Below are 7992 nucleotides of genomic sequence, written 5' to 3' on the forward strand. Positions count from 1 at the left end.
CCCCTGAAAAATCCATAAAGACGCCAGTGTTTCGTTCCACTAAACGCAGTCATAGAAGCCATCATTCAGTAGCATCGATATTATTATCATCATCATTACCCAACAGCCTTCAACTGAACTGTCTTTTTCGATTGCAAAGCCAAGCAGAACAAAGCAGCCTTCTTGTTCCAAAAGGCAGACAGCTAGACAGACACAGGGACAGACAGGCAGGCATTGATGTTTCTTTGCTACAAGTGCGTTGTCCATATACAAGTTCCATGTATGCCTTCTCATTCTTGGGAGTTCATGAAATTGAGATGTGATAAGCAAATTTTTTTTTCTTTTTTCAACATGATTTTCCTTCATACTTAAAGTTTTGTCATATTTTCTTTCATTTTTTTTAGTTCTTTCTCTTATGGAAATATGCAAATATTGAGCAACAACCCGCAAACAAGGGGAAACAAAATTGATACATTTTGATTCGTTACTGCTGCGTTGGGCGCCAATACCTATAACCCGGGTGTCATCTGATAGCATACTTTGTACTGTATGGAAATTGTAATATGAATTGAGTTTTTTTATTAAATCAATTCTTTTTGATTTACTTTTGTGATTTATTTTAAATGAGAAGCTGATGAAGTTGTATTTCGTAGTACATAAGCAAATTCAATGGGAATTGAAGGAACTAGTTAAGGATAGTTTGAAGAAAAGTAATGACTATGAAACGAATAATAAGGATAATGCAAGTAAAATAATATTAATGAAATGAAATAAAATAAAGTATAATAAAATAAATTAAAATAAAATAATATAAAATAAAATAAAATAAAATAAAATAAAATAAAATAAAATAAAATAAAATAAAATAAAATAAAATAAAATAAAATAAAATAAAATAAAATAAAATAAAATAAAATAAAATGAAATAAAGTAAAATAAAATAAAACAAAACAGAATAAAATAAAATAAAATAAAATTAAACAAATTAAAATAAAATTAAATTAAACAAAACAAAATAAAATAAAATAAAATAAAATAAATTAAAACAAAATAAAATAAAATAAAATAAAATAAAATAAAATAAAATAAAATAAAATAAAATAAAATAAAATAAAATAAAATAAAATAAAATAAAATAAAATAAAATAAAATAAAATAAAATAAAATAAAATAAAATAAAATAAAATAAAATAAAATAAAATAAAATGAAATAAAATAAAATAAAATAAATTAAAATAAAATTGAAAAATAAAATAAAAAATAAAATAAAATAAAATAAAATAAAACAAAAGTAAAGTAAAAATAAAATAAAATAAAATATTAAACAAGTAAACAGGCGTTAAGTTCGGCCGGGCCGTACTTTGGATACCCACCACTTCGGGTATATATGTATACCACCTTTCGCCATAATCCGGCTAGAAATTCATAATTTATCCCCCCATAGCAGCTTTATCGAAATATGGTGGACCAAATCCGACACGAATATTGAGTGGTTTGTTAATTACAAGCCATTATTCAATTTTGTAGAACCAAATATTGGTCTTTTTGTAGGCCATATCCAAATATATCTGAAACATATACGACACCGATGTCGAAAAGCCAAACATAAGTCACAGTGTCAAATTTCAGCGAAATCGGGTTATGAATGTGCCTTTTATGGGGCCAAGACTTTAAATCGAGAGATCGGTTTATATAGTAGCTACATCAAAGTCCGAACCGATTTGGGCCAAATTGAAGAGGGCTGACGAAGTTCCTAACACAATTCACTGTCCCAAATTTCGGCGAAATAGGATTATAAATGCGCCTTTTATGGGCCCAAAACCTTAAATCGAGAGATCGTGACAGCTATATCCAAAACTGGACCGATCTGGACCAAATTGTAGAATGTTGTGGAAGAACCTAACGCAACTTACTGTTCCATATTTCAGAGAAATAGGACAATTAATGCGCTTTAATGGTCCGAAACCTTAAATCGAGAGATCAGTCTATATGGCAGCTATATCCAAATCTGGACCGATCTGAGCCGAATTAAAGAAGAATGTTGTTGGGTCTAACATAACTCACTATCCCAAATTTCGGCGAAATCGGATAATAAGTTCGCCTTTTATGGGCCCAAAACCTTATATCGAGAGATCGGTCTATATGGCAGCAATATCAGAATCTGGACCGATCTGGGCCAAATTGAAGAAGAATGTCGAAGGGCTTAACACAACTCACTGACCCTAATTTCGGCGAATTGAGCAAAAAATGCGCCTTTTAAGGGACCAAGATCTTGAATCTAGAGATTGGTCTATATGGCAGCTATATCCAAATCTAGACCGATCTGAGCCGAATTAAAGAAGAATGTTGAAGGGTCTTACACAACCCACTATCCCAAATTTCGGCGTAATCGGATAATAAATGGGCCCAAAATCATATATCGAGAGATCGGTCTATATGGCAGCAATTTCAGAATCTGGACCGATCTGGGCCAAATTGAAGGAGAATATCGACTGGCCTAACGCAACTCACTGTTCCAAATTTCAGCGAAATCGGATTATAAATGCGCCTTTTATGGACCCAAGACCTTAAATCGAGAGATCGGTCTATGTGGCAGCTATATCCAAATCTGGACCGATCTGAGCCAAATTAAAGAAAAATGTTGAAGGGTCTAACACAACTCACTATCCCAAATTTCGGCAATATCGGATAATAAATGTGGCTTTTATGTGCCTTAGACCCTAAATCGGAGGATCGGTCTATATGGCAGCTATATCCAAATCTGGACTGATCTGAGCCAAATTGAGGAATGATGTCGGAGGGCCTAACACAACTAGCTGTCCCAAATTTCAGCTAAATCGGATAATAAATGTGGCTTTTATGGGCCTTAGACCCTTAATCGGCGGACAGTTCTAGATAGGGCTATATCAAGATATAGACCGATATAGCCCCTCTTCAAACTCAACGTGCTTATGGACAAAAAAAAGAATGTGTGCAATGTTTCAGCTCAATATTTCTATTGTTAAAGACTGAAGCTTGATTTCAACCGACAGACGGACGGTCATGGCTAGATCGTCTTAGATTTTTACGCTGATCAAGAATATAAATACTTTATAGGGTCGGAAATGGATATTTCGATGTGTTGCAAACGGAATGACAAAATAAATATACCCCCATCCTTCGGTGGTGGGTATAAAAATTGAACAAAAATAAAACCAAAAAAATTTTAATTAGAATTAAAAAAGATTACAAGCTTCCACCTACTCACAAATTTGTGAGTTGTTAAATGAAACAACCTCGTCTGCTCACAGCCTTCAACTTCTTTCCAGCGATAAAACCATCTTTCCATGCATCACACCTAGAATATATATGAAATTTGCGAGAGAGGTGCATATACATCTGTCACCACGACACCACGAGGAGATTTACTCCCAGCCTCACAAGCATATTTGTCCTCTCTATTCCTTGCTACTAGAGTCCTGGTACACAGCACAGAGTAAAGTATTGACTTTCTTGTAACCGCAGTAAGCCATCTGTACAGTGGTCCACCACCTTGAAACTGGAACCCGGAACCTACAGTGCCGGCTGACTCTCGCTGTACAAAAAAAAAAAAAAAGATGTTTCATCGGTCGCCACCCATAACCAAAACGATCTCGGCTACACTTTCCATTGCATACACCTATGCCTGGAAAATGCTGTTCTCATTTTAAAAGTCCAGAAGATTTTAGTTTTTAATGGCTCAATTCCTATCCGATTTGGCTGAAATTTTAAACAACGACTTCTATTATGGTCTCCAATATCCAACTATGGTTTGAATCTGTCCATAATATGATATTGCACTCTGCCAGGATTTGCTGACCATTTCTGAGTGAGGTTCGATTGGATCGAGTAGATTTTAATGCATGGAAAGCGTAGTGCTGTTTGCTGTCACACAAACGACTTGCAGGCCCATTATAATCATCTCTGTCTATCAAAGGTATAAATGATAAGCAAGCCGATGGTCTTAATATTCGGGGCATGAAGATACAATGAGGTGTCCTTTGGGCTAAAGATGTATTCAAAGGGTCGAAAGAAGCATGCAAATGCTTGCAAATGCAAATTTGCCCATGAACATTCCACTAAGGAACTGGACAAAACTTCTCCCATATCACTGTTTGCTGTCCGATTCAAATATTAAGCTCAATTACAAGAGTCCTCCGAGTCCGAGTCCGAACGGCATGCAGCACTGCGACACCTCTTTGGGAGAAGTTTTAATACGGCATAGTGCCTCACAAATGTCGCCAGCATTAAGAGGAGATAACCACCGCTGAAAATGTTTTCTGATGTTCTCGTCAGGATTCGAACCCAAGCGTTCAGCGTAATAGGCGGACATGCTAACCCCTGCGCTAAGGTGGCCTCAAGTGCTTAGGCTTCCTTAAACGTTGCAAGAATTACTTCACTCCTTCCAATCTTCTTAACATCTATTCCACCTTCATAAGGCCGTAAGTGGAGTATACCTCACATGCAAGGGCTGGAGCTACAAAATCATACTTGGAGCCTCCATTGAATATCTTCGCAATGTGGGTTGTTTGGCGCTGTTCTATCGGTACTTTTATGGTGTGTGTTCAACTGACATTCGTCTTCTTATTCCTGATTTAGGGAAGTTTGACCTTCCAGGAACTCACTCTCGTTTGTAGTTGATTGGCCAGCGGACCGTACAATGCAGGACAGAGAGAATTCTTATTTCGCCCGAATCGTTCATATATAGAATCGACTTCCGGCTACTATAACATCCAAAGATTTTAGGCAAATGCCAATAAACATCCTTTTCAACCCTTCTCAATCCTAAATTACATTCGCTAACGCGATGCACTGCATTCATAGGGGCCATCCCTTAGGTGTTGGTTGATGAAAAAAAAAAATCCCTGAAAAGTACGAAGTTATTATTCTTGCACTTCTTGGTACTTCAGATCACTGGGTTTTATACCCACCACCGAAGGATGGGAGTGTATTCATTTTGTCATTCCGTTTGCAACACATCGAAATATCCATTTCCGACCCTATAAAGTATATATATTCTTGATCAGCGTAAAAATCTAAGACGATCTAGACATGTCCGTCCGTCTGTCCGTCTGTCTGTTGAAATCACGCTACAGTCTTTAAAAATGGAGATATTGAGCTGAAATTTTGCACAGATTCTTTTTTTGTCCATAAGCAGGTTAAGTTCGAAGATGGGCTATATCGGACTATATCTTGATATAGCCCCCATATAGACCGATCCGCCGATTTAGGGTCTTAGGCCCAGAAAAGCCACATTTATTATCTGATTTTGTTGAAATTTGGGGCAGTGAGTTGTCTTAGGCCTTTCGACATCCTTCGTCGATTTGGCTCAGATCGGTCCAGATTTGGATATAGCTGCCATATAGACCGATCCTCCGATTTAGGGTCTAAGGCCCATAAAAGCCACATTTATTATCCGATTTCGCTGAAATTTGGGACAGTGAGTTGTCTTAGGCCCTTCGACTTCCTTCGTGTAATTGGCCTAGATCGGTTCAGATTTGGATATAGCTGCCATATAGACCGATCCTCCGGTTAAGGGTCTTAGGCCCACAAAAGCCGCATTTATTATCCGATTTTGATGAAACTCGGGACAGTGAATTGTGTAATGCCCGTCGACATCCTTCGTTAATTTGGCTCAGATCGGTCCAAATTTGGATATAGCTGCCATATAGATCGATCCTCCGATTTATGGTGTAAGGCCCATAAAAGCCACATTCATTATCTGATTTTGCTGAAATTTGGGACAGTGAGATGTGTTAGGCCCTTTGACATATTTCTTCAATTTGGTCCAGATCGGTTCAGATTTAGATATAGCTGCCATATAGACCGATTTCTTGATTTATGGTTTTGGGGGCATAAAAGACGCATTTATTGTCCGATGTCGCCGAAATTTGGAACAGTGAGTTAAGTTAAGCCCCTTGACATACTTCTGCAATATCGCACAGATCAGTCTAGATTTGGATATAGCTGCCATATAGACCGATATCTAGGTTTTAGGTTTTGGGGCCATAAAAGACGCATTTATTGTCCGATGTCGTTGAAGTTTGAGACAGTGAGTTCGGTTAGGCTCTTCGACGTACTTCTTAAATTTTGCTCAGATCAGTCGAGATTTGCATATAGCTGCCATATAGACCGATCTCTCGATTTAAGGTTTAGGACCCATAAAAGAGGCATTTATTGTCCGATTTCGACGAAATTTGGGACAGTGCTTTGTGTTAGGCTTTTCGACATGTTTATGCAACTTGGCCCAAATCGGTTCAGATTTGGACATAGCTGCCATGTAGACCGATATCTCGATTTAAAGTCTTGGCCCCATAAAAGGCGCATTTATAATCCGATTTCACTGAAATTTGATACAGCGACTTATGTTTGGCTTTTCGACATCCGTGTCGTATATAGTTCAGATCGGTATGAGGTATATGAGTATAAGGTATGAAATTTTCACCGAATTTTGATGAAAGGTGATTTACATATATACCCGAGGTGGTGGGTATCCAAAGTTCGGCCCGGCCAAACTTAACGCCTTTTTACTTGTTTCAGCATCTTTTTGATTGTATAAAACATCTCCACAATTCATTCCTTCCTATTATTTCACATTTATTGAAATTTTTCTTGAAATTTAATATTGTCTTGACTCCGTAAAACCTTGAATTTAAGTTAAAATGACATAAAAAAAGAACACTTAATTGGATATAATTGCCGCAACTAAAGTCAATATTGTGGCCAAACCTAATGAAGTGTATCTGAATCACTCGAAGGTTATGACTTGCAACAAACCATTAATAAGTCACATGTAATCCATCATTATTTCTTATTTAAAATTGCCAAAGCTGTAGCGACTAACTTCCAACTGTTGGCACAGTAGGGAAGGAAAAACGATTTATTGTAGTGAATAAAAGGATGCATGATGATATGAATGTAATCAAAAGGATTGCCATCTACTCGTATTAAAGTTTGAAGTAAATTTTATTAAACTTTAAAAAATGTTTACTAAATCTTAAAAAAAATATTTTCTGAACAACAATTATGCTCCCCAACACCTATACCATATAATGCTTAGAAATGTTCATTAGTAAACCCTATGTGAAGGTATCACTTCTTCTTATGAACTTCAATATATGTTACATAGGTGGCCCAGATGGGTTTATAAATAAATGTAACACTTATACTTTGCCGAAATGGCCTAGTAGATGGGAACTGTAGGAATCAAGTGCGCAAACATTATCTTAGGCCCTACAATTATAAAGAAATGTCTCAGATACATAAATAACTAACCACTTTATAAACAGAATCTCTCATTTTACTTCTGAGTCCCTAGATCACGCTGCCAGATCCCACTAACTTGGCTGAAATTTGGTATGTGAAGTTTCCAATAACCTTTTTTGGAACGTCAGGATGGGAAATGCTTTACGCATGTACGCGAGTATGTCTCCCGCCTTATACCGGACTTTATTATCAACGGTACCAGTTACAAACCCACTCTGTGTAAGGGCGCCCTGGTAACCGAGTTCGTAGCGTGCTTGGATTACCAGTGCAGGGGTCTTGGGTTCGATTCTCACCAGAAGCCTTGGTTGTTGTTGTAATAGCAGTGTGTGGTACACTGAGGCGGCATCCCTTGCCGATGAAGGAATTCATCGGGTCAATCCGGTACATACAACCGGCTGTCATGGGATTGAGAAGCCTTGGTCTGTCGCTACTACGGTTTCACAATGGACTTAAAATTGTCTAAGTGAGTCTGTAAAGGACTGCCAATCTTACCTAACCTAACCCCTGGGGATGAATTCTATCTCGGTACCGCTTTAACATTACTTCAATGTGGACCACTTACTGATTCCCTTTAATATTTCGGGATTGGATTGGATTGTATTGCAATCTGCCAACTTACAGCTCTATTGTAAAGCTTGACATTTTTGAGGTTATGCGTACTCAGAACGTTTTTACATACGATCGCTAATTGTATTGTTTACAGTTACTGAGAAGATTCATCTCGCCCAA

Source organism: Stomoxys calcitrans, chromosome 3 (genome assembly GCF_963082655.1).
Source record: "Stomoxys calcitrans chromosome 3, idStoCalc2.1, whole genome shotgun sequence".
Lineage (NCBI taxonomy): Eukaryota > Metazoa > Arthropoda > Insecta > Diptera > Muscidae > Stomoxys > Stomoxys calcitrans.